Genomic DNA, 27,468 nt, shown 5'->3' on the forward strand with positions numbered 1-27,468 from the left:
ATTATTTAGTGCAATTATTATTTACAACGATGGTAAGTTCGAGACGTATCTTAAGGCATTTATTGTCTGCCGTGTCAGCTGCAGATTTCTGCCGGCGGAGAGACTACCTGACAAAAATATATTGTCATGCGAAGGATACAATGGCGCGGCTTTATAAAGCGTTATCCTTTGTAGATACGGTTTTATGACTACAGATACACACCTTTGTAACCTTATTATCGGATGCTAAATGTATCCATGTGACGAATACACAGTCGCAAATAAATTTAAGATTATTCATGCTGAAATGACAATTTTGCTATTCCTATTTATGGATTTTTCACGAAAAAATAGTAACAGAAGAATTAATAATAGGACCCTTACAAGTTTTTGAGTTATATTATGATTGATCGCAAAATTATTGAATCAATATATTTTCTCTATGAATGTACAAAAACTAAAAGGTCATGAAGATAAATTATAAGAAATTTTTACTATTCTACACTAATAAATTTTAATATTTTATCAAGACTTTTAGTCTATTAAAACGTTCATTATTTTCATATGCAAAATTTTGCTTACAAATAATTAAAACCTTTTGTAAGCCTTATAATCGGATGCTGAATGAATCACAGTCGCAAATAAATTTAAGGTTATTCATGCTAAAATGTCAATTTCGGAATTTTCTATTTATGCATTTTTCACAAAAAATAGTAATAACAGAATTAATTATAGGACACTTATGTATTTTTGAGTTATATTATGATTGATGGCAATATTATTGAATAAATATTTTTTCTCTATGAATCAACAAAAACTAAAAGATCATAAAGATAATTTATAAGAAATTTCTACTATTCTACACTAATGAATTTTAATATTTTATCAAGATTTTAAATCTCTCAAAACATTCATCATTTTCAGGTAACAGATATTGTAATTAAAAAAAAATTCCTATGAAAAATTTAGCTTTACAGGTAATTGCAATAACGTCTAAATTACAATTGAATCAGTTTACAAAAAATTCTCAATGGACAATTAAATTTAAAATAGTGAATTGTATTCTTATGTTACAGATATGATGATAAATCCTAAATTCAGCAAATGTAGTATTCATGAAGCATTTGTTTGTTTTTTTTATAGAGTTTATTCAGAAATTCTATTCTATCCATTATTTTTAACAATATTAAAGATTTATATATATATATATATATATATATATATATTTAACTTATATATATATATATATATATATTTATATATATATATATATAAATATAAATAAATATAAATATAAATATATATATATATATATATATATATATATAAGTTAGAAAAAAAATATTTTACGTTGTTTGGGAATTGTGAAATTTTAGAACCTAGAGCTTTTTTGAAATTATGACAATTTTTCGATTATTGTGTTTAGTTTTTATTAATTTTGTTAATAGTTTTGACCTTAACTGTCTTAAAAAATTAGGACAAAGATATATTTCACGTGGTTTGGGAATTATGAGCTTTGAGAATCTAGAGCTTTGGTAAAATTATGGCAATTTTTGGGTTATTGTGTTTAGTTTTTGTTAGTTTTGTTAATAATTTTGACCTTAACTGTTCCGAAAAAAATCTGAAAAAAAAATTACGTTGTTTAAGAATTATGAGCTTTCTGAACCTAGAGTTTTGATAAAATTATGACAATATTTCGACTATTGTGTTCAGTTTCTATTAATTATGTACTTAGTTTTGACCTCAACTGTCCTGAAAAAAATAAGAAAAAAATATATTTTACGTTGTTTAAGAATTATGAGCTTTCAGAACCTAGAGCTTTGGTAAAATTATGACAATTTTTGGGTTATTGTGTTTAGTTTTTATTAATTTTATTGATAGTTTTGACCCTAACTATTCCGAAAAAAAATTAGAAAAAAAAAATATTTCACGTTGTTTCAGAATTATGAGCTTTCAGAACCTAAAGCTTTGGTGAAATTATGTCAATTTTGTTAATAGTTTTGACCTTAACTTTCGCAAAAAAATAGAAAAAGAAATATTTTACGTTGTTTAAGAATTATGAACTTTCAGAACCTAGAGCTTTGGTGGAATTATGACAATTATTCGGTTATTGTGTTTAGTGTTTATTTATTTTGTTAATAGTTTTGACCTTAACTGTCTTTTTCCAAGTTTTTAAGAATTAATGCTTTTTGTTGAACTATGAATTTAAAATTTTTGAAATAGGTCGATTTTAAGTGGCCTTTCTGTAAAATTTTTTACTAAAGTTGGCAAGTTTTATTGTCATCAAAATGATCATGATTTTACAAAAGCTCTATGTTCTTAAAGCCTATAATTTGCATTTTTTTTAATTTTTTGCACTTAAAAGCTTAAAATTTTTAAACAACGCGAGATAATTTTTTTCTATTTTTTTCAGGACAGTTAAGTCAATACTATCATTCCATTTCGGCTTGACGTTAAGTTCTGGGACACACCCGGTATATATATTTACATAAGTTTGTATATACAAATTATGTTCTATTTCAAATTAGGACTAAATGCTACGTGAAGCGCTATAAATCATTTGTTTGTTTAATATAATTTGATATAATAGTAGTAGACTTGGTGCAGGTTTCTACCATTTTGCCAGTTTATATAGTAATGTCTATGTGCAAATGTATTCTGATATGTGCAGGTATGTGTATATTTACATCCATTTGTGTGTTCTTGTTCATAGGTTATGTGTACATAATTTGATTTAATTAAAACACTGGCTACAGTTCAGTTGACTAATGATTATAGCTTATGCGCGTCGCATATAGGAACATGGCCTCGGGCTCTAAATTATCAATTTGTGTTTGATTCAAAATTCCAGTTTATGGACGTGTAAACAAGGGGGCAATAAAATAGAAATCTGAACATGCCAAATCGCACATCATAAAACTTTATAATGTTCCAGAAATTTTCAAATTTCTTGAGAATATCGGGGGTTTTATTGTAAAAACTGACTACGAGGCTAAATATTTTAATAATTCCGCTCATGTAAAAGCAGAAGTTTACGACGTATTCTTTACGACTTGAATGTCGAATCAGGAAAACAAATCGTAAAACGATGCTTTTCAGTAGAAGCTTTGGTGGTATAGTTGAAGCCTGAGCACTTTGAAGTAAACGCAGGTATTGATGTAATCAGTTCAATGGTTGAATTACAATTTAAAAGTGTTAGCTGATTATCTATTCGATGCAAAGATCTTTTATTAGCAAAATTAATTTAAATTAAAGCAAATCATATATGACATGTTTCATAAGCTAAAAGTTAATTCAAAACTAGATTTACGTATATGTTAAATCGATCATTCTATCATCGATCAAAATAACGATTATTTTATATAGTCATTGTAAGTCAATATAATAGTTAATATAAGAGCATAAACTAGTGGAGTGCATGGCATCGTGCCTTAAGGCAAATTGCTGAAACTTCCCGTAACGTAATCAAAAATCTTGGTACGGAACCCAAAAAAAATATACAAAATGTGTACATATTATTAAAATCTCTATAAAATATCTGATTATTTGATGTACATATGTCCAATAAACATTTTTGACCGCCAAATGTCATTTTTTTAAGTTATTTTTATGGAGAGTCCATAACCGCTGGACCTGCTTTCCCAAAAATTTAATCAGTTCTTCCTCCTGACAATACAAGTGAAATGTTTTTTTAATTATTAAAATCAAACGCTCCGTTCTCTTAAAAATCGAGTTATCGTTTTTGGCATTTTTTGCCCCGTATTTTCGGATCAACTAGACCTGCCTTCGCCAGAAACTAATCAGCACGTCTCCCTATCAATAGGAATCGAATGTTTTTTTAACCATTCAAATCGGTTGATCCGTGCGCTCGAAAACGTGACTGGAAAATTGTATCCACACACACACACATCCATTTTTTTCTAAGCTATGCCAAAATATTCATAAACCTTTGAAACGTAAAGATATATACAAAATTTTATTTTAGATTTTTTTGCAATTACTATAACTTACCCTACGGGAAGTTAAAAATAGCCATTACAAAGAAATGTCAATGTACTAATCATCATGTGCACAATTGCTAAAATTATTTCATTTTATAATTATTTAATTAAATTAAATTTTTCAGTGTTTCAGCGTTTTGAACGTAAGCAACAAGCATTTAAAGTTAATATAAAATTAATTTATGACGATAATTTGTTGTGTCTGTCAATACTTGCAAAAATAATCATTCGAATTTTTGAAGAGATTTAATACAATGTTGAATTAGATCAATTTGTTTAAAAAAATATATACAATAAGATATTTTGTAATATTGAAATAGTTTTTTTTCTTAATCGACTATAGCATTTTTATAATTTGAGTTTAGGATTCTATAGAAAAAAATATGATATAGTACTCAATTTTTCTAATAAGTTCTAGTTCATGTTTACCATGAAATCAGTGTCATTTCTAATGAATTGTTGTTTTCTGCTTATTCATAAATTCTTCTTATTGGATATGGTTCAAACACGCGACCACTATAAAAAATTAAATATATCGATTTGGCGACATAGTTTGGCATAGAAAATACAATTTTTCGTGTAAGTACTAAAAGTTCAAGATCGTTTATTATATTGCCATACATAGATTGTCTTGTTTTCTGGCAAAATATGAGTCATAAAATAATTTCTTACCATTCGCGTGCCAGCTAGCAAGTCTTTGTACAAAATTCCAAAAACCCATTTTATAAAACGAGGTCGAACATCTTCTAGGATTAGAGCAGCGGTTTTCAACTTTTAAAAACTCTGCGAAAAGGTAGTATATTTGCAGAACTCGGTTAACGGATTTTAACTTTCTTCGTACACATTAAGTTTACAATTTAAATTTCTACGCTGGTGAATTTTATATATTAGAGCTTTTTATATAGAGTAGCGTAACTATTTCTTTAAAAATACAATTCATTATTAAAAATATAATTTTAATATATTGTTAATAAAATCTCAAACAATGCCAGTTGTTCAAGAAAACAGCAAAAAGTCGAATCACTTTTATATATTTTTTTGCATTTTTTAACTTTTCGTAGGGTAAGTTATAGTAATCGCAAATGAAAATTTTTATATATCTTAACGTTTCAAAGGTTTCTGATTTTTTTGGCATACCTTACAAAAAATGGAGGTATGTGTGTGTGTGTAGAGATACAAATTACAAAACATTTGATTCTTATTGATAAGGAGACGTGCTAATTAGTTTTTGGCGAAGGCAGATATAGTCGTTCAGAAGATACGGAGCAAAAAGTGCCAAAAACAGTAACTCAGTTTTTAAGAGAACAGATCGTCCAATTTTAATAATTCGAAAAACATTTTACTTGTATTGACAAGATGAAAAACTGATTAAATTTCTAGAAGGCAGGTCCAGCGGTTATGGACTCTCAATAAAAATAAGTTAAAAAAAATGACATTTGGCGGTCAAAAATGTTTATTGGATATGTACATCAAATTATCAGATATTTTATAGAGATTTTAATAATGTGTACACATTTTGTGTAAATTTTTTTGGGTTCCGTACCAAAATTTTTAATTACGGTACAGGAAGTTCCAGCAATTTGCCTTAAGGCACCCCACTAGTTATCATTTTTGTTATGTTCTATTGTTTATAAAAAGTTTATAAAAAGTTTTCGAATTATATGTAGAGCAAAAAATATTTCATATAAAATTCTTATATGTAGAGCAAAAGGAGATCGTTTGTAGAGAAACCCATAGATAAATAAGTATAAACCTATACCAAAAATTATTCGTTTAGTATAATTTCTAGTGAAATTAAAATAATTTTATAAATAATATTAAAAATATTTTATTCAATGCCATGATGAAGAGCTTAATTAATAGAGATTTATATTTATGTATATATATTTATTACTTTTTAAATATAACTGCAGTAATATTGAATTCAATATATAATATAAATTAAAATATTCTGATAGTTCTAATTTGAGTTGGAAATTATTTTTTTTTTTACTTTTTTCGCAAAAAATAAATTGAACTATTTTTAAAATGTTAGTGTATCCTTACGGAAGAGGAATTTATAAATATAAAAAATTGAATATTTTGTTGTTACAAACGATCTTTTTCCATAATTATCATGTTGTACTATATTAGGATTAGATATATGACAAATTTTCTGAGATTTTTTTGCAACTTTTAACCCTTTCCATTCAGATGCCACCGCTCAGGCGGCAAAATGCATATTTATTTCGGAATTCGCGAATAGAAAGGGTTAATTTATAATTATTATTTTTAACAAGTTGTTTTTTGACTTATTCATTGCGGCTCTCAGTTTAGAAACCGCTGATTTATTCAGAAGGCCATGTAATTTTTAAGCAAGACAAGACACGAGTGCAGTAAACATTAAGTGCAAGTAAATTACCCTGAGCTTTTTGAACTACCGTTGAAAATTATTTGCCACGCGCTTGGAACAGTTGTAAAACTCCTATTTATGTCTTTGCAATGTTTGTACACATTTAGTTTGATTTATGTCACTCTTTGATGTTTAATGGGCTAATGTGCAAAAAATATTCTATGTTTATTTTGTACATGTCAAGAAATAATGCTTCACAAAAGTTATGGATTCCAGTATACAAGTTATTCTTAGAACTGTAAACAATGATACTTGTTAGCATCCTTAAATTGCAAGGCAAATAGAAATACATATAGAACAAATTAAAATAGAGTAAAATGAATTAAAGTTCAAACTTAGGTCATAGTGTGAATCAGTGATTTTTTAAGTGTTGTTTTTTTAGACGTTATTATGTATTAGCGTAAAACATAATTAGTTAAAAAAAAGTAGGTTGGATACTGAGTAACTGCGGTCTTCAGCAAAATAGTTTTAATGGAATATTTACATTTGGTAACATAGTCCAATACCATTTGATAATGGATTGTAGGCAATTTAAATGTTCATCAGTAAAGAAGAGCTTTTTGATCGAATACATAGTTTTTGTTTAGCTTTTGTTACAAGATGGAAAATCAAATCAATTTTGTTATATTTTGATTTCTCATTTCTGCAGAGGCACAAAGGTGTATCTTAGGATCACAAAATGTTACGAGCTGTTTATGGTGATAAAGCCTTAAAAATTAGTTTGGATCAAAAGTCTTTCTGTTGATTTTTCACTCAAAAATGATAAACACCATGGTCGTTCAACTGTCTCTTACTCTTACCATCTAACCGAACTAACAATTCTGTTGCCAACATTGAAAAATTATAACCAAGTTAAACAAAACAGTCGAAGAAAAGCAGCTTAAATTAACTAATTGAGTCATGATTTGTTTTATTATTGACATAATATATCTTTAGCAATTAGACAAAAATGGTTGTGGAGCTTAATTGGGAGGTTTTGTCAAATCCACCGTATAGTCCAGACCTTGCACCTTCTGATTACTTTTTGTTTGGATTTTTGCAAAGCTTATAGAATGGTGAACAATTCAATGATCACAATGGTGTCAAATTGTACCTGATTCAGTTTTTTGCTGACAAAAAACAGAAGTTTTATGAAAGTCGGATAATGATACTGCTAGAAATATGACAAAAAAACACTGATAAAAATGGAGAATACATTGCAGAATAAGCTTCAATTTATATACCATCCAACCAAACGATCAATTCTGATGTCTACATTGAACAACTATAACGAAGTTAAACAACGCATTCGAAGAAAAGCGGCTTAAATTTACAAATTGTAACGTGATTTATTTCATTATTGACATCATATATTTTTGGCCACTAGAAAAAAATTATTAGTGCTTGAATAGGATGTTTTGTCACATCCATCATATAATTCTGACCTTGCACAAAACTCATTCAGTAGTAAACAATTCAATGATTACGATGGTGTGAAATTGTCCTTGATTCAATCTTTTGCTAATAAAAACCTGAAGTTTTATGAAAATCGGACAATGACACTGCTCGAAATATTACAAAAGTTATTGACCAAAATGGAGAGGATCAATTTATACATTTCACCTATGGGAATCCAATATTAGCACAGTCTAAGCCGCCATTGATTTCACAATATAAATTCATTAAACTAATCATTTGTTAGCTAAGGAGTTTATAATTATTATAGAACCGTCGAGATTTTGGTTTATCCCGTTCTAATAACAGGCCACGTTTATTTGTAGACTCTGACGTCACGTTTCTACGACAAATTACCATTCACATTAATTACTTTACTGTTCGGCTTCGAAAAGGGAGAAAATTGATGACGTATGCAAAACACATGCACACACATATATATTATACTCACGGGCAAAGGGAAACGACACACGAATCCACGCCCTTTACTAATTGCCAGGATATGGCGGAGAAGTTACAAATATAAAGTCTTCCGATAGGAAAGGTTGCGTAGAACGATGTTTTCTTTTGGTTTATAGTCTCATTACAAGGAATTAGTGTTTTTAGGAACATTACAACTTGCTTAGGATAAAAGGCTTCTCAACAGTTTGAAAAAGATTAATAAATAATTTATTGATAGTATAATTCCATCCGTTGGTTGTACAGATACACTGATACTTTATTGCATGACAATTACCTAAAGTAGAAAATTTTATAAGAATTTTTAAAAATTCAGTTTTATTTTCAATCATATTTAGCATTGCTATATTGTCATTTCTGATATTGCCCTAAATATTATCTTTTTTAAATCTTCAACCTTTCAATCAAATCTTATCTAATAAATCAATGATATTAGGGTATCTATAAGGTATGTACCTACCAGCAATTAGACTCTGATAATTTGTTGGATATATCTATTCGTTCATTAGATTTATTGCACACACACACACACACACACACACATATATATATATATATATATATATATATATATATATATATAATGCCTAGGGCATAGCTCTGTTTGGATCAGAGACATGGACTCTAAGAAAAGTCGACAAAAACTATCAGGATAGTTTTGAAATGTGGTGCTAGAGATGAGTGGAGAAGATAAAATAGACGTACAAAGTAACAAATGAAGAGGTCCTGCGAAAACTGAGCGAAGAAAAGGCTCTTCTGATCATGATTCTGAAAAGAAAAGAAAACTGGAACGGAACCATTCTGCAAAAAGAGTGCATTCTACACGACGTCGTTGTAGGTAAAATAGAAGGACTAAAATAAATCGAAGAAGAAGAATGCAGATGATTGACGACTTACGCGAGAAGAAAAATTCAGAGAACTGAAAGCCGAAGCACTGGACTAGAATGGATGGAAGCAAAAGTTTGGGAATAGTCGTATAAAATGGTATTGGGGATAATAATCCCCAAGAGAGAGAAATAGATCATTGATTTGTGATGCTCTCATTTAATATACCTGCCTTCGGAGAGATTACCTATTATATGCGTGTGAGCGTTTTTTTGCTAGAAACATTTTTTTATCGCATTTGTGTAATAATGTAAAAATATCTCCAAAAAATTCCATGTAATTGCTTTTTATAAATATTAATCAATAATACTGTTTGTCACTGAAAAAAAGGACAACTGATCAAAAATTTATCGCGCAAAAAGTTTGCTGAACGAATGTGGGCGACATGAGTGTAGCCCAAAACTGTTACCACTCTATTCGATTAATGTTTTAAAAAATTGTTTTTTGATTGAAAATTGTTGATAGATTTATAGATTTTATTTTATTCATCTTTTCCCTATAAAAAAAAACAAAAGGAATTAGTTGTGAACTTCATGGAATTAGTTAAAACTTCATTTTCTAATGAACTTTATAAATCTAAAGTATACTAAACAAATGTGCAGCAAATATTGAATGCTTCTTTTTTACAGATCAAGAAATATAATATTACTTAAGAAAAATTATGGATTTCAGTGCACAAATTTTTCTAATTAGCTACTTACATTATATTGATTTTTATATTGCAAAAACGACCTTCATTCTTAAAAAATCTTTAAGCAACAGCATGAATCAATAACATTCTAGGAGTGAACTTTTCTCGATATTATGCATTAGCGACCAAGAAAAATTTGAATTTTAAAATTTTATTAGGTAAGATTATTAAATTATCAGTGATTTCAATGCGCGATCAAAATAATGTTTCTTTAGTTATTTGTTATTGTAATAGATCACAAGACAATAAGTCTAAACCATCAATTCAAAACATCAATATTAACTTTTTTCCCACCGAATTTCTACACCCATGATGGCCATCTATAAATATTTTATTAACGCGATTTGGCAATTTATGATTGATGTATTGGCGGGATACCCTTGTAATTGATGCGATATTCGGAATAAACAGATCCACATATACTTGTAAAACAAAATAAAATATTTAGCTGTATATATATGAAACATAATATGTAATAAAGTCAGCGCAAATATTGTGCATTTATAAAATTACTTTTAATGTATATTGTTTTTTGAAGATGGTGCAGAGATAGAAAATTATTCCGCTACCTTTAAATTGCTTTTTGTATCATGACGTTTATTATATTCTTTTGATACGAATAGTTTTTATATGTATTATATCACAACTTCTGTCGGCTTTTCAAAGGAAAAATAATTACCCATAATTATATACCATTAAAGCTATTTTAAATAATTTGTATCTAACATCGTTCTTAACTGATTGAAATCTTATCCCTCCAAAACCATGATTTAATATTCGGACGTGGTCTGAATTGATCAGATTGAATATACCACGGTTCTGTTTCTGGAGCTTTTTGCTGAAACTGTAAAGTTTATCTTTTACGATGAGGCAGATGTTAACATTAGTGCGGAGACCGCCCTTTTGCTCTTATGTATGCCACAATGCTATGAGTCGACCAAAAAAAAACACATTTCCAGAATCACAACTTGAGACGATTCTCAACATCAGGAGAATAATAATAATGAAATTAATCATGGAAAGTGAATATTATTATGAAAAATTTCATTCACTGACTGAATTTTTAATTTAAAATCAACTAGTGGTGTATGGCATCGTGCCTTAAGGAAAATTGCTGGATCTTCCCTTATCTAAATAAACGAAACTTAATCAATCGAATTCAAAATGAAGGATATTGTCTAACATTTATAAGAATTATATAAACTGAATTCATAAGTTTAAATTTAATAAAAATTATTTATTTGAAGTATATAAGTGAGCTTTAAAACGAATGATTTTCGATTAAAAATTCGATTAGAAACCCGAAAAAATTTTTGGAAATAAAAAAAAAATTTATCGCGAAAGCAATTATTTTGTCAACCCAAGTTTTTTGAATCATTCAAATAGAATGTTTAGTTCGATCTAAAACTGCAATTTTTTTAATTTCGATTTTTCAACGATTACAATAACATACCCTACAGGAAGTTAAAAATAAGACATTGGACCTGCATTCAGGCTGCCCGACTTTATACCCCCTATGGGGTAAAGAGGACCAGGTGACAATTCTTTAGAAAAACGGCAAAAAACACATTTCTATAATGATGAATTAACTGGGTGTTTCACTAAACATAGTCAAAAAGTTGCTTGTTTGATAAACGTTATTTGTTGTAATATATTTGGTTTGATTTTCACAATATAATTGCTCAAAGTTACATTGGATCTTTGTGCCCTGCCCTACCCTATTTTATTTTCTTTACAAATATTTGTTTGTTGTAATTGAAGTAAAAATGAACTAAAAAGACTGGGCCAAAGAATTATAGATGATGAGCTACTTATTAAATGAAAAAAGAAAATACAGGAAATTGAAAACCCAGGCACAGGACAAGGAAGCATAAAAGTAGATGTTTAAAAAGTAAAACTTTCTCACCTCATAGGTCTGTCTTTGAGAAGAATACAAATTATAATAACAATTTATCTACTCTCGAAAATATAAGCTAATTACATAGATTTCTGAATATTTACTTTATATATTTTTAAAATTGATTAATAAAAAAATAATAAAGCGTCAGATATTTTAAATGTATTTATTTTAAAGCAATTTTAAATTTATCTATGTTGTTAATTTGGAAGACAGAGGTATTTATATTTAACACAAGTGATTACCTCTAATTGGTTGTAGTAGTAGTTGTTGTTTGCATTGGAAAGCAAAGGTATTAATATTATTAATTTCACATGGCCTGTTCTCGAAAATATAAGCAAATTAAATATATTTCTAATTATTTACTCTATATAATTTAAAATTGATTGATATAAAAAAATAATAAAGTATCAGATATTTTACCTAGAGCAAGCAATTCAAAATTTATCTGTGTTCTTAATTTAGAGGACAAAGGTATTTATATTTATCATGTTTAATACCTTTAATTAAATTAATTATTTATTTATATATAAAAAAACTGACTATTTTGCTGCCTGGCATCTCGTTCGAATTTATCTACTGTGAATTGTTGAAAAAGACAACTACAATTCCATGTCTATTTACTTGTTTTGTTGCTTGTCTATCCGGCTGTCTGCCTATTTATCTTCTAAAATATTCAAAATAGCAGACTGGAAACTTGCCATGTATAAAACAAGTCCTGATATGTATACAAAATTGAATTTTAAATTATTTTTTTTAATAATTATTTTATAAACATTTTAATAATTATTTTATAGACATTTTAATAATTTATATAGTATTTGCTACTAGTTTGTGTTTTTATAAACAAATACATATATAATTCAAAAGATTGCAACCAATGCATTTCAACAGTCAACAAGAATTTTGTGAAAAGTAAAAATCAATTTTTTTTTTATTTATTTAATTATAACAATCAGAGTCAAAATGAGTTACAGGGCTGATATAATAAGGAAACCGTAATTGACATAATATAGAAAAAAATAAAAATAAAGATTATAGTAATTGCAAATCATAACATAATAAATGATAAATGTTTGCAATAAATGTTCATCTTCAAAAGCATTATCAGTTTACTTATTATTAATATATTTTATTATATTCAAAGTGGCCTGCCTCACTTTCAATTACCATTATAATGTTATTCATAAATATTGGGAACCATAGCAGGTCTCTTCATGTGATATGACCCTTGTCACAAGAAAATACCCATATGTGTGCCCCTTAGGCTTAGAGGTTCATATACATGAAAACGTCTAGCTTAGTTCAATCTGTGAATAAATGTGGGTGTATTAAAACCCAAAGACTCCATCTTTATATGAATCGCATAAATTTAAACGGATTCTCGTAAGCGAGGTATTTTGGGCTGAATTTTATCAGCAGAGGAAGAGGTAGAGTGCTTCATCTCATTTGCCCAGAAAAATACTTTACTCAACTTCTTTGGTTTACTAAAATAGGATTTGAAAATGCTCTTTAAATAAATGCAGTTCTTTACTTTTTTTTATTAATTATTAATTTCATTCAAGTTATTTCGTTTATTCCAAAGGCTTAATTCATGCAATAACAATTGCCCTAAGTTTTCAAGTATTAAGCCTTTTTGTTGACTTCTGAATTTAAATATTTCAAAATTGGTCGACTTTGAGAGGTCATTCTTTAAAAAAAAGTACTAATATTGGCAACAAGTATGTTGGTGAGTTTCATTAAGAGTTGGCGCTTGATTATAATATTACAAAAGCTCTTGGTTGCAATTAAAAGCTCATAATTTCCAACCAACGTGAGATACTTTTTTTGGAGTTACAATCAATACTATCACTTCGTTTAGTTTTGACGTTGAGTTCTGGAATACCCTTCATATAGATTATATATATATATATATATATATATATATATATATATTATATTCATTTATAAAATATGAGTAGATATTTGATTACAAATTAAATCAGGTCATATATCTTTTCTCGATTGCTCCGTTCTTGTACATATACCATACATCCGATAAATTTCGCACACAATCTATCAATATCAGGATTAATTACATTCTCAGGATAATTAATTACCAAAAGCGCACTATCAATTCAAATCTGATTTACTTCATTCATTTACAGAACAACGTACAGTCATCTGGATAATGTATTAAATTTCACGGTTGATTAATATTTTGTGTTCTTGAAAAATGATCTTGAGATTATACTTTTAATCTTAATTTAAGAAAATACATATAATCTTGAATTTAATCATGGATCTGTAATGGAAATAATTTAATTGGTTATTTGAATAACTGCAATAATATCGTTTAATCAAACCGTAAAATCTGATATTATCGAAATGAATATGCCAATATACATATAGTTACAATATACAGGGTGTCCCAGAATTCAAAGTCATGCCAAAACTAGGGGTTATAGTACGAATCGTAATTATCAGGAAACAAATTAATATATATATATATATATATATATATATATATTATATTTTAAAAATTATGAGTTTTCAGTACAGCTTAGAGCTTTGGTCAACATGTGACTTTTTTCAGTTATTGTGGTAAAATTATATTATTTTTGATGAATTATGCTTTGGAATTGTAACCGTAAATAAAATTTCTTGCATAACAGTAAAATATAATGGCACAACTGCCTCAAATTTTCTAGAATTGAATTTTTTTGTTAAAAAATTAATTTAAATTTTTCAAAATAGGTCGACTTTGAAAGGTCTTCTCTAAAACAATGTACTAACGTATGTTGGCAAGTTTCTTCAAAAGTTTGCGCACTTAATCAGGATTGTAAAATGGTATAATACTTTATAGTAATATAATAAAAAAAAATAAGGAGAAAAATAAAATCCTAAAAATAACACGATTTTTGCAAGTGCTTTACTGTATAGCATTTAATAGAAAAGAATATTATAAAATAATTAACCTTTTACAAATTTCACGCAAGTTTCCTAAAAGTGCAAAACATATATAGACTTAATATAAATAAATTAGTATTTCCTGATTAAATTTGCTTCACTCCATATAGTTAGGCCTAAAACGCGTTGCATTATACATAGTATTCAATCAATTATTACATGACACAATAGTAATTTATCAATGGCTACATTTCATAAAAGTCCTATTGAATTATAAAAGAACATTATGAACTCTGATATTATATTACATAAATTTTCGTTCCACAAAAATGTAAGTTTTTTTCTGCGCATTACGTACACGTCACGTCAGCCAATGGGAATTGATTTACGATGGCGGGAAATATGAATCATACGAAAACCCGGTCACGTTTTTGGCGAGAAAGAACTTTAGATGAATGTTAGAAAGTTTTTGTAACAAAAAGTATGGTTCTAGATAATTGTGTTTATGAATTTTCCAATCTTGTGATATTGCTTTTTGGAAACCGCAAAAGTTTAGTTCACTCCTTTTTTTGTAGAGGATTTTGTATGCTCGCTGCACTTCATAATTGGATTTTAAATGACATAAATGAAATGGTAGAAACACTGGTATTAAATTTTCCGACTCCAAATATTTAAACGGGAGAAATAAAAATATAAGTGCACAAATACGCACGCCGTCACGACGTCTGAAACAGAAACTCAAAAACAATTTTACACTAATTTAACATTTTCTTCTAACCAGACGGAAAAGCTAGCCCTTTTCTTTTTATTATATCGTCTGCTTACGATTCGATCTTCACCGTATAAAAGTTTCGGAAAACTCTGAAAAAGTTAAACCGCTTTTTGTGTTGTGTCATTATTGCGTTTTTTATGAACTTTGTAATTTATTTTGTTTTACGTCTGTTTTTCAGTTTTTCTTTTGCACCGATGATTTACGATAGCAGATTTTTATAAAAACTTTTTCGCAAGTGAAATGGATTTTATACTTTGCCTTTTTGCAAAATAAAGCTTAATATAATGGGTGACCAGAAACAAAAGAATTAATATCCATATCTTCGTGGTAGTCATTATTGAAAATCGCCCATCATCGAATTAAAAAGTTTAATAATCGATAAGAGCCAGACGTCTAACAATGAAGATAATTTCTTAATCAATGAAATTATCATATCATAATAATTAGAAAATAAGATTTTGGCTAAAGCTTATGAAAGATACAAAATATCTTGCTATGGGTAATATTTGAATCACTTTCAATTAATTAATTGGTTATTATAGTTCCAATTGTAACAATGTATGTCAAGTTTTATCAAATTCGCAAAATCGGTTTTTGAAAATACTACTTGTATTTTTTGTACAAATACTATTTGTAACCGTCAACTTCGTATATTTCGAGAAAAATTTAAGAGATTAAGAGAAAGAAAATTTGTCATTCTTTTAGATAAGAACTATCGTTTTATGCGACGACCAGCCAAGCAAGTTCATTGGAATTAGCATAAAAGTGCGTTTTTGTAAATTTTTGCAAAAAAATTGCTATCTCAAGTTTATGGAATTGTGGCTTCTTTACAGAAATTGTGTTAATGTGTCACCAAACGAGGAGCCTATAAAAACTTCTATAGCTCCTGAAAAAAAATGTTACCTTAAATTTAAATGATTATTAGTTAATAACACCAAGGACTATGTACATCATATACGTAATCGGGCCAGTACTTTTTATAGTAGATGCTTAATATTTGACAAAATAATTTATTAAGTTTCTTTTAAAAAAATGTTTCGGCATTTTAAACGTTGTTATTTTATTGTAGAAAATCATTTCTGTTTGAGAGTGTTTTATTATTATAATCTGATCTAAAGAACTTTTACATAAAAAAACTAAACAAAAGATCTTATGTACTTATCTTATCAGGCACATACTTAATAAAAAAATAAATATAAATTTTATATGTTATACATTTATATGTGACTATATGACTGCGTATGTGTACGTTCCAATATGAATGCAAGCGATACCCAAACCTTACACAATATTCCTTTTACTGAAAGCCTTCAAGTGGATATCGAGATAAATTGTCAGCGGGTAATAGGAAAATTCAAAATAATATTTATATAAAGCTTTTTCAATATCTTGATTAATTCATTTCTGGACAATATGTACTACTAATGGCAAACAAAAATTCTGACTAAAGTTTTATCGTTAAAATCTCATATTATTAGTCTAACTAAATTCCGACTTCGTTCGTGCTTGCAAATTGATCATGGCGACCAAGTTATTATTTTTTGCAATATATTTAATTTTTTTAATTTTAATTATAACAATAAGAGTCAAAGTGACTCTATTAGTTACAGACCTTGATACAAGAAGGAAACTGTAATTTAAATAATATAAAAAAATAAAAATGATAAAAATAGTAATTACAAATCATAACAATAATTAAAATAAAAGGTAAAACTGTAATACAAACTAAATAATCACTGCGAAACTGTTTTAATGAACAGTTCACTATATTATGTCAAGTCCAGAGAAATTTAAAAAAGTGTTATATTTTGATATGGATAAAATTATCATATTTTAATACCTATAAATTATTTTTGTATACTATGGTAGTTGACTATTACAGAGAATATCATTTTATTGAAATATTAATATACGTTATCTTCTCATCAATAGTCATTTATTTATATTTTATTATTTCACTTCAATAAGAAGTATTTCTAATTGTGTCAATTGTGTCCAAGCAATAGTGTCGTAGTTTGTAATAATTAGCTGTATTACAATTCTTCCTAATGGTTGTTATCTTTTCTCTATAATATCATTTCTTACATACTTGTAAATGTAAAATGATATATTGCAACAATGCTGCAAAAGGCTACTTTCTTTAATTGATTTGGAAATTAACAATTCTAGAAGAAAAATCCATTGGTTTGCCTTGTATTTTTATACTACACTCTAATCTAAATTTAATCTTATTTCACAAAAATGAATCAACTGTAATATATACATAAATTATAAACACAAGAACGCTTAACATACACATACATATATATATATATATATATATATATATATACTATGCAACATACCTGGTATGTTGAAAAAAAAATCAAGTTAAATCATTTTTTTTGAGAACTTTGTATTTCGAAATTGTGATTGGCACATAAAGATATAACTTCAAGATGAAATGGGAGTAAATATTAGACATTTCATACGCATTGTTTTGAAAAATAATGACAGAAATATCAATGACATTATTGAAAATATTACAAAAATCCTAAATCGACAGAATGCATCCATTTTTTTTATTTTTTATGTTTTTTTTTTATTGGCTTCCTCTTATTATACAATTAGCCATATAACATACATTTTAACTTAAATATTTTCTATATAATTTCAAATATACATATTTATATTTTAATTTTTGATCTAACTAAAAATTCATATATTACTCTATAGCTATTCTTATTACAAATTAATAGATCTAAGTTAAACGGTTTGATAATATCTAAATTTCTATATATATAATTTAACATTCTTTTTCTGTTTTCTTCATATTTTTTACATTCCAGAATTATATGTTCCAGAGTACCTTCTTCCTCTCCACATTTACATATATCTGAATTTATCACTTTTATTCTATGCAAGTGTTTCGCATAGCTTCCGTGTTTGGTTCTTATCCTACTGATGGTGACAATAAAACTTCTTTCTTCATTTTTAAACTCTTCAAACCATGGTTTAAACGATAAACAGTCATTATATAATTTGTAATGCCTTCCTTTTCTTTGCGATGTTTCTCTCCATACTTCTTTCCATCTCTCCTCTGATTTAATTTTAATTTTCTTAATTATGTCACCATATAAGCATTTATTATATTCTTGTCCGCTTACACTTGCTATTTTTGCCAGTTTATCAGCCTTTTCGTTTCCTTCCACACCTATATGACCTTGTACCCATCCAATATTTATGTTATTTCCAATCCCTGTAATTATCTCTATATCATTCAATATTTCAAAATATATTTTTTCTTCAAATTCTATTGTATTCATGAACTTCTCTAATTTATTTACACAACTTAAACTATCTGTTAAAATCATAGTTTTTTTATACTTATTCATTTTAGCTATTCTAACAGCTTCACGAATAGCTATTAGTTCTGCCGAATAAATAGAAACTAGCTGTAAGTGGAATTCTGTCTTAAGGCAATTAGGGCATCGTGCCTTAAGGCAAATTGCTGGAACTTCCCGTACCAAAAAGTATTATTTTTTTTTTAAAACGATTAACATTTTTGAAAAAAAATTACTTTGAAAAAATAAGATTTTTGAGAAACTATAAATTGGACAAAAAATTAGTTTTATTTTGAAAAAAAAAATTTTTTTTTAAAAAATTTTTTTTTTTAAAAAATTTGTTTTTTTTGAAAAAATTTTTTTTTTCTTTATTTTGACATATTGTGGAAGATCTGAACTTTTTTTTCAAAGCAATCGTACTGCTTTAACTACATAGGGACAAAATATAAAGCGCGTAAGCGCCGCGTCGCTGTCTAACGCATAAGCATTGGTACGGAACCGATAGGAATGTTAACAAAATGTATACTTATTGTTAAAATCTCTATAAAATGTCTGATAATTTGATGTGCATATGTCTAATGATCATTTTTGACCGCCAAATGGCTCATTTTTTTACTTTTTCCTCTATATCTCCGAAACCGCTGGACCTACCTTCATGAAAGTTGTATCGATTCTTCATCTTGTCAATACAAATAAAATGTTTTTTGAATTATTAAAATCGGACGCTCCGTTCTCTTAAAAACTGAGTTACCGTTTTCGGAACTTTTTGCCCCGTATCTTCGGAACGGCTTGACCTGCCTTTGCCAAAAACTAATCAGCACGTCTCCTTATCAATACGGATCGAATGTTTTTTGAATTATTCAAATCGGTTGATCCGTGTTCCCGAAATCGTCGACGAAAATTTGTATCCGCACATACATACACACACATACATACATACATACATACACACACACATACACACACACACACACACACACACACACACATACATCCATTTTTTCTAAGGTATGCCAAAATGTTCAGAAACCTCTGAAACGTAAAGATATATAAAAATTTTCATTTTCGATTTTTTTGCGATTACTATAACTTGCCCTACGGGAAGTTAATAAACTCCGGGAGTTTATAACATATTGGTATTTTTTCCTTTTCAATCCATATTGCACATCCAACTCTATGTGAAACATTATTAACTTCCCGTAGGGCAAGTTATAGTAATCGCAAAAAAATATGTGCTCCTGTCTATACATCTCCATATTTCCGTCAGTTTGTAATTCAACACAGATTCATTATTTATTATGTTTTTCAAAATATATTTATCACATAAGAGCTTTCGTCTTATTTCTAATGGCATTTCTCCACTTTCCAATAATAATACATTTGTTGGCGTTGACTTCATTGCTCCTATACATATTCTAAGACATCGATATTGAATCTTGTCTAAATCTTGAATTTTTCTACTGTTACTAAATATCCAAGAGCCATAATCTAATTTTGGTCGAATTAATACTCTATATAGGTTTAATGCTGAACTTGGATGTAAACCATTCCAAGTTTTATTTAACATTCCTAATATATTTATACTTTTTTCTGTCTTTTTTTTAATACTTTCTATATGTGTCTTGAATGCCAACTTTTGATCTAGATAAATTCCTAAAAATTTATTTATTTCTTGAACTTTTATATTATAATTTTTTGTTTGAATGCTTGTTGGGAAATTTCTTTTATTATGTCTAGTGAATATACCAATCGTACTTTTTTCTTCTGATAATGTTAAACCATTTTTGCTCAACCATAAATTGTATAAATCAATATTGTTTGTCATAATCTCCAAAGCATCTTTTAATGTTTTCCTTTCTACATAAATCACAACATCATCAGCATATTGTAAGATCTTTGTTCCAGGTACCCAAATTTTTTCTAAGTCATAAGCATATAAAGCATATAATAAAGGACTCAGTATACCCCCTTGCGGAAGTCCTTTGTATAAGTATCTTTCATATTTTCTATCATTCATCTCTATAACTATTTTTCTTTGAAAAACATTATAAATTATACTTCGTACAAAAATTAATGGCAAACCTAACTTTAATAATTTATCCATTAAAATATTAGGTATTACATTGTCATATGCTCCCTTTATATCACTAAATAGTGCTACAACATATGTATTTTTAGAAAATGCCAAATATATGTCACTAATAAATATACTTAAATTATCCATTGTACTATGTTTTCTTCTGAAACCAAATTGAGTTCTTGGGAATATTTTATTATGTTCCAACCACCATTCTAGCCTCCTCTTTATCAATCTATCTTTTATCTTGGCTATGCACGAGCTTAAAGTTATTGGTCTATAGGCATCTATTTCATTTCTATTTATATTTGGTTTTCTTAACAAAATCACTTTATTAATATGCCAGTCATCAATTAATTCAGGCCTCTTCCAATATTTATTAATTATCTTTAGTAATATTTGTTTACCTTTCTCTGGAAGGTTTCTTAACATTGAATATTGAATATTATTTAATCCAGGCGCTGTATCCGTTCTTTTATTCCAGGTTTTTTCTAGTTCCCATTTTGTAAACGGTTTACTTAATAAATCATTTTCCATTTCCGCATACCCATTTAAATCTTCATCAATATTGTAACTAACTCCTGGTGGTGCTATTTTGTCTACTAGAACATCTAATACATCATCACTACATTTTGATACATTTCCCGATTCACCCATATTTAGCATAGATCTTACCATTTTGAAAACTTTCCTAGCAGGCGTTTTAGGTTTTATATTATTTATATAATTATTCCAGCTTTCTCTTTTTTTCAATTTGAAAATTCTTCTTACTTTTGCCTTGAATCTATTACATTCCATAAAGTTTTCCCAGTTTGCATTATTTCTGTATTTTGCTTCTATTTCTCTTCGTTTTTTAATTAAATCCAAGCACTCATTATCAAACCACATTGGTCTTCTGGTTTTATTCCTCACCTTATTAATTTGTATACTGCTGTTAGCTGCACTATCAATCCAATCTAATAATTCACTATAACTAACTTCTGTTGTAGAATTATCTATCTTTTCGCATTTTTCTTCTATAACGGATTTATATTTATCCCAGTCTGCTCGTTTACAATTCCATTTTCTTACTGATGTATTTATATATTTGTCATTTTTCACATTAAGTTCAACATGGATTGGAAAATGATCAGATCCCAGTGACTCCTTTTGCACTTCCCACTTTATCTTATTTATTATTTCTGATGAACATAAAGTTATATCAACCACCGTTTTTGTATTTTTGAATACCAGAGTCGGACTTCCATTGTTCACTAAATATAAATTGTTTTCTTCAATTGATTCCAATAGTTCATTACCATATCTATCACTATATGAGCAACCCCACGCATAATGGTGAACATTAAAATCTCCCATAATGATACAAGGTTTTGGGATTTTACAGAATAATCTATTCCATTGCTCTTTTGAAATATTCGTTTTGGGAACAACATACAATGATATCAAATAAATTTTTTCCTTATTAACGTTAACTTCTGCTGCACACATTTGACAATTATTATCTTCGACTGATTCAAAATTTATTTCATATTCCCTACTATCTATATTTTTATTTATAAATAATGCCGACCCTCCTTTATTATCGTTCCTATCTTTTCTTATACAATTAAAATTTTTTAGATTATACTGCCTATTCTTATTAAACCAGGTTTCTGATAATGCTATTATATCTAATTGTTTATTATATAACCACTCTTCTAAACTTTCTTTATTTGCATAAAACGATCTAATATTCCATTGCATTATTCTCATAATTTAATCCTTATATATATAAAAATTAATAACAATAATTAATTAATTAATTTAACATTACTTAACCAAATAAACAAATAAATACAATAGAACCTTAACTATCTTCTTATTATTTCTTTTTCAATATATATTTATATATATATATATATATATATATATAATTTTTAAATTTTAAATTTTAAATTTATACCTACATACTCACACATTAATCTTCGCTAAATAAATAATTAATCAATTCCTTCAGAATAAACCATTTCTAATGATTTTTTTTCACTACCTTTACCTAAACTTTCTAAAACTAATTCTAATTTTGTTTTTATCAAATTCATATTATCTTCTTTATTTACATCTATCCCATATCTCTGATCCTCTAGTTTTTTAATTATATTCATAATATCACTTCTCAATTGTATCCTCCGTGCAGTTGATATTTCTCTAATCTCATTTCTTTTATTCCTTCTGTTTGAGTTAGTACTATCATTTCTTTCTACTAAATCTACCCCTGACCGATGTTCAAAATTTCTGTTGTAAAAATTTCTCATATTATTCCTATTATATGGCTTATTTATTCTCATTAACACTTCTTTGTCATAATATTCTTCTTTTTCCTTCCAATTTGATAGTATTTGATACCTATTACTACTTGATGTACTTGAATTCCGTGCAGTGGTATTAATGATTTCTGGGTAACTACTTTCATATATTTTAAACTGATTGGTGTTACCAACTGCTTTAGCGTATCCATTGTTTTGCACTATCTTTCTTGTTTCGGAATATGTTATATTCTGCATTGCCATAATCTCTTTAATTTTTTATTTTTTAAGTAAACCTCACAGCCTTTATCATCCGCTAGATGATTTCGATAACATAGACCGCATATCACTAATTCACTTTTACATACCTCCATTTTATGTTCCTCTGCACACTTTTTACAACGTATTTTACTTTTACATTGGGCCTGTACGTGACCATACCTCCAGCAATTGTGGCACTGTATTACTTTCTGAATAAATGGTTCAACCCTACAACTCACTGAATGTATATAAACTCTTTCCGGTAATTTATTACCTCTAAATACTATTTTGACTCGTTGTGATCTAACCTTTTTTGTTTCATTATTTCTACCCTTTAAACATTTAATTGCCAAAACTTCACAATCACTTCGAATACTGCTCAATATTTCTTTTTCATCTATTTCTGGGTCAATATCAAAGATAATTCCCGATCTCATTAATTTGTGTCTAGGTATATATGCATTAATGTTAAATATTTCTAATAAATTTTCTCTTATTATTCTATTTGCACTCTTATAATTTTTCAATACTATATTTATTTTATTTTTACCGATTGATCTGATTTCTTCTATATCTTTACTCAAATTTATTAAATGTTTATGAAAGATTCTTCCAACTGCCATTGGGTGAAATCTTCCAATATTTTTATCTTTACTCTCAGCATGCACTATAAATGGGCCTTCATCCGTTTCTTGATAAAATTTCATTTCTTTAATAGTTTCCATGTCCTTTACACACATATTATACCAATTATTATTGTTTTCATTGTTTTCATTTACTACTGAATTATTATCACTAGTTTGATTTGCATTTGCCTCTTCAATTACATCTGCTTTTAACTTTTTATTTGTACTTTCCGATCTGTCATTTATTGAATTATTACCAGTTATTACATTATTTTCATTATAAATTCTATATGTTTCACCATCTTTCCTATTAATTATTCCCGATTTATCTCTAATATTAGTAGTATCATTTACCCAATGAATTTTGTCACCTTCTGTGACATAATATGTATTATTATCCCACTCCAATTCACTTTCACTACTTGTATTTATATCAACATCTGATAACGATTGTGACTCACCGCCACCCGGGTCAGGTGGCTCGGTATCCATAATAGCCCGTTATAATTTCTTCTATTCACTACAATCAAATTATACTATTAAATAAATATTTTGAACGATGTGCTCACTACGGCTGCCGAAACTCGACTGGAATGCATCCATAAATATATAAAAATATATAAAAATTAAAATGCCACAAAAATTTTTACTAAAATATAACTTAAAAACTCTATAAACTTGAAAAGAAAAACCTATTGTTTGAATATGTATGGAAACACAAATCAAACTATTTTACTAATCCTAAATCTAATACTTTGAACATTAAATACAGATATTTGATGTATTTGCTCGTATGTAATTATAAGTGTATTATATTCCGTACATACTAACTATAATTCACCCACACTTACGGTTTGCAAACAATGACTGCTGATGCATTACCTGATTGTGTTTTGATTGATATACGAACAACGATTGTTTTGTATGTTTGATGATATTTCATTCAGCGAATAAATTTTACATACAAATGATTTATTAACAATCAATCAAGCAAATGAGTGAAATAGGTTTTTGGTTTTGCAACATATGAGCCCGAAAGCACACATGTGCACATGAGCAATTTTAATTTGTTCCGCGTGCATTCGCAACGCAATCGCTGATGATACAATCAAGTTTGTGATCGTTATTTAATATTATTTTTAGCTGCTTTTTTCAATTAATTTTGGGTTTGGTCTGCATGTTTTAATATTGAAATAATTTAATATTTTTTTGGTTATATTTTACGAGTATATATGATGCTGTTCACTAAACGTTAACAATATGTTAAATGTTTTTTTCTCAATATGTTAAATTTTTGAGGCAGACAACCCAGGTTGATCCCAGAGATCTTGAATGAGACAAATAATAAATTCTGATAATTATTAAATATAAATTTATTTATTGAATATGATGGCTAGACAGGATATTGAGATATCTCATGTTATCTTAGTGAGCTTCGACTAGTGATTATTTGTAAATAAATGAATGAATATATCTATATATAATTCTATATAAATAACACAATATTATATGAGAATATAATTGTGTACTCCATTAAACATTATATTAGCACTATATTCCTTTTTTTTCATAAATTAGAAAACTCACCACTGGGTAGTTTTCTGAAAACATTATAGCATTAAGTCTCAGATTAATTATTGAATGTTTTTTATTTATTAGACAGATTGAAATTTTAATATGAAATTTAGAAAAAATCCTTACTTATTTCGATTATTCATAACGTTATATCTAATATTGTATTTACATTGATTGATTAAACGTGATTCTGCAGTTCCAATTGAATTTATAATTATCGGTTTTAAAAAACATTTCTATATAAATATTTATGATAATAATAATTATTAAATAAAACTTATATCAATATATTGTTTGTTAAACAATGTTTAATGCAAAATAGGTTTTTAGCATTGAACATTTTCAATAAATGCGAATTATAATAAAAGTTTCGGTTATTAATATTAACTTCAGTATAAAATATTTTTTATTTAACTTTAGTTATAGCTAAATTCAATACCTAAATGTTGAAGAACAGTATTGTTTATCAAATTAAATAATTATCACTAATAATCTTTTGAGGAGATATAAAATAATATGATACATTTGAGAGAAAATTTTGTAAATTTTCTATTTTTAAATTTGAGGTAAATATTTTTAAAATCAATCAAATTTTTAAAAACAGCAATTAGAGCAAATCTTATGTGTTTCTTGAAATGTTCTAACTTCATTGATTAAGAAATTATATTAAATGACGACCTAGTGGTTGTTCATCCTCTTTGTGATGAGATTATTAACTTTCCGTAGGGTAAGTTATATTAATCGCAAAAAAATCGAAAAGAATTTTTTTTTGCATATCTTCACGTTTGTAGGTCTTCTGAACATTTTGGCATACCTTAGGAAAAATGGATGTATTGCCCACTCGCTTCGATATTTTGCTTTGAAAAATAGTTTAAAATTTCCAAAATATTTAAAAGTATAAAAAATCAAATTTTTCAAAAAAGTGAATTTTTCATAAATTTTAAAAATCTCGAAAATTGATTTTTTTTTAAGTTCTAAAAGAAAATCGAATCTTTTTTAAAAAATTTAATTTTTGGTACGTGGATCACTAGTTTATAAAATATACTGAAAAACTTACTGCTTTTGCTCGCTGTCTGTAGCAGGAGTCGAATCTTTAATCTTTTGGAGCTTTTAATTGGAAGCTTTTTTGCTAACAAGCACAAGTGTTAAAATGCTGTTATACTTTTGATTAGTTTCGTCAAATTTGCTAAGTCTATCTTTAGTTAGTATCCTAATTATATCAAATTATTTCACATCATCCGCTGTACTATTGCTTCGATGCATCCATCCAAAGATCTTATACCAGAGTGATATATTATATGGATGACTGGAAACACATTTGTCCCATACTAGTTCTCTTTGTGACATTTTCGAAGATTTTAACACTGGCATACATCGCACTATATACATTACATAATGCAGTAGGACTCAGCTCAGATATAGCAGCATGAGCATGAGAGGTTCAAGACATTATTTCAGAGAAATAGTGAGGTAATGCATGTCACTTTACACTTTACTCTTTACACATTCAGAAGTACACGGTTTATGTTTTTGCACTTGTGGAATCAGGTCTTTGGAGCAAAATTCGGAATACATTGCATTGTTCGAAGGTTTTGCAACTTTGATACAGTTCAATAAATAACACTTGCATCGCTTATAAATTGACCCTTAGCATTAGTGTTATTAACTTCCCGTAGGTAAGTTATAGTAATCGCAAAAAAATTGAAAATTTTGACATACCTTTTGGGGGTCCATTAATCACATAAGCGAGTTTTTAAGGAATTTCGGACCCCCGCTCTCCCTTGCCGATACATGGTTATAATCAAAATTACCCCCCTTTGCCAAACATTACGTGTATTTTCAGTTATGCAAAAAACAAAAATTTTTGATTTTTCTTTGAGAATGCTTGATTTTTTTTAAAAAAAAATCTGTTAAAAAATAAT

Source organism: Ctenocephalides felis, unplaced genomic scaffold, assembly GCF_003426905.1.
Source record: "Ctenocephalides felis isolate EL2017-DRISC unplaced genomic scaffold, ASM342690v1 CF-g0.4_SCAFFOLD_01492, whole genome shotgun sequence".
Classification (NCBI taxonomy): Eukaryota; Metazoa; Arthropoda; class Insecta; order Siphonaptera; family Pulicidae; genus Ctenocephalides; species Ctenocephalides felis.